This window comes from Aethalodelphis obliquidens, unplaced genomic scaffold (assembly GCF_003676395.1).
Source record: "Aethalodelphis obliquidens isolate GAN/ISIS:26980383/991018 unplaced genomic scaffold, ASM367639v1 scaffold571, whole genome shotgun sequence".
NCBI lineage: Eukaryota > Metazoa > Chordata > Mammalia > Artiodactyla > Delphinidae > Aethalodelphis > Aethalodelphis obliquidens.
The window spans coordinates 11,909-14,027 of NW_020838483.1; the positions used below are offsets into that span (position 1 = coordinate 11,909).

The following is a 2,119-nucleotide window of genomic DNA, read 5'->3' on the forward strand; positions in this document are numbered from 1 at the left end:
AGCAGCTCTTACTTTAAATATCCGTAGTAGTCAGCAATTTCCATTTCTTTTTCCCTCTCAATGAAAAATTGCAGTTTCCCCAAAGAGGTGTATTTGGCAGCATTCTCACCTTGTTGTTGGGCCCGCCTCTTCATGGCCTCCCGCTCTGGCCTCTGCTCTTTTTTGATGGGCTTTGACATTACTGCCTCAGGAACATTGCGTTCCCTCCATGGAACTGGTTGCTTGCTGAAGTCTTGGAGTAGAAATGGGGTTTGGAGCTTGGCTGGGGACTGGCGCTTAGTCACAGCAGGGGGAACAGGCTCTCGCTGGAGAGAGGTGCAAGGTGAAGTTTTTTAGGGTGCAGGCCTAGGAGCAGCAGACTGAGGGACACTAGGCTGGGTACGGTCGGTCCAACCTGGTTACGTTGGGTTGGTCACAGTTGGCTGAGATGGTTTGGCAGGACCTGGCAAAGAGGCAGGAGCTGGCTGGGAAGAACTGACTGCAGCAGGTTGAGCTGAGTTAGTAGAAGCAGGGTGGGCACGGTCAGCAACAGCAGGCTGATGTGAGGCCAGAGACTGTGGCCTCCGAGGAGCAGGTCGACCTTGGGGCTTGTCCCAGGCAGAGAAAGGCAGAGGTATCAACTTGACCTTCCCAGGAGGCAGCAGCTCATACTGGGGTGGAGACGGACACTCTCTTTCAGCACTGCTGTCTGGTTTCTGGGCTTCGACTTGAGTTTTCTCAGGACCCTTACCCTCACGTGGGGTATTCCGCCATGGCTGGATAGCTGGGGGTGGCTGGGGGTCTTTAGGTTTGCTTGAATTTCCCAAGACCCAACAGGAGGAGAGCCCAGTTCTCTTATCATTCTTCTTCTCCAGTGCATGAAAAACCTTCACAGACTCCAGCATGCGCATGCCTATGGAGGTTCGAGGCTTTTTAAAGCTCTCTTGGATAAGCTCAGTTTGGTGTTGCTTTCGCTTCGTCTGGGGAATTGTTGGCTTCTCTTCTGCCTTGAATTTGTCCCCTGACTGCTTTTTCTCTTCAGCCTTCTTTCTTCCTCGGGTGCTTTTTGTCTTTTCCTGCCCATGGCTCGCTCATTTTGCTGATCTTTCTGGATGCAGCTTTCTGAGGTTTGCCTTTAGAATCCTTGGCCGTGTTCACAGGAGCCCTGTCACTGACTGCAGCATTGCATAGAACCACTTCTCCCCCTAACAGGCACTCGATTCTTTGGCTAGATTTTGGCCTTGGGAGCACCACTGATAGGCTCAGAGGCTTTATGTTTGTTCTTCCTGGGTTGATCAGAGGGAACCTTTATGACACCTGTCTTTTCCTGCACCTGATTCACCTTAATGGCTCTGTTGCCTTTGGCTTTGATCACGTTGGGACCTTTGGATTGATCAAAATCTTTCAAAGAATTAAAGAGCTGGGGAAGGTGAATATCCTCTGCCAATGTAGTAATGTCTGCAAAACCACTGCTAGATTCCATCCCATTTTCAACTGTCCCTCGGTCCTCAAGACTCAGGCTGTTCTTTCCCAGATCAGCATTTTCAGAACCAGGCTTCTCCTCTTGGCTGAGGGGATCAGTGCAAGCCAGGAGCTGGTGAGTATCAGGGATTTCTTGAAAACTTGTTTCTGTGATGGGTTGAGCATACACAGGGTAGTAGATTCCAGAGGTGGAAGCTGGTGGTTGGATATTTGTGGGCTGAATCTCCCTTAGTACCATTACCAATTCTGGTTGCACAGAGGCCCTACTTCCTGTGTATGACACAGAGCCATAGGATTGCAGGCAGGAGCCAAGTTCTCCATACAGTAAAGACCCCAATGTTCCTTGGTTATAGTAATATATTTGCCTTCCTTCCTGGTAGGGAAGTGACAGGCTGTGTCCCTGATTGGGAATTTGAGATGGTGTTCCCTGAGCAAGTCTGGCAGAAAGTGATGGATATAGAGGGGCCATGTTATTGGGGCCTGCAGTTTTATCATACTGGGCTGCCATAAACATGGAGGAAGCAGCTGTGTGTGGGTCAGTGACTGCCAGAGTAAAGTCTCCGAGTGAAGAAGAATTCTTTTCAGTGCTTCCTGTGATGTCCCAGTCAAGAACACCTGGATAGGAAGCAGCTGAAGTGGAGATCTGGCTCTGGTCAGT

The 2,119-nt window shown here is 50.1% G+C and overlaps 1 pseudogene; it reads right to left on the reverse strand.

Moving 5' to 3' along the window:
• Window positions 1-2,116, reverse strand: LOC113616819 (uncharacterized protein C2orf78-like; annotated as a pseudogene).
• Window positions 2,117-2,119: the final 3 nt, after the last annotated feature.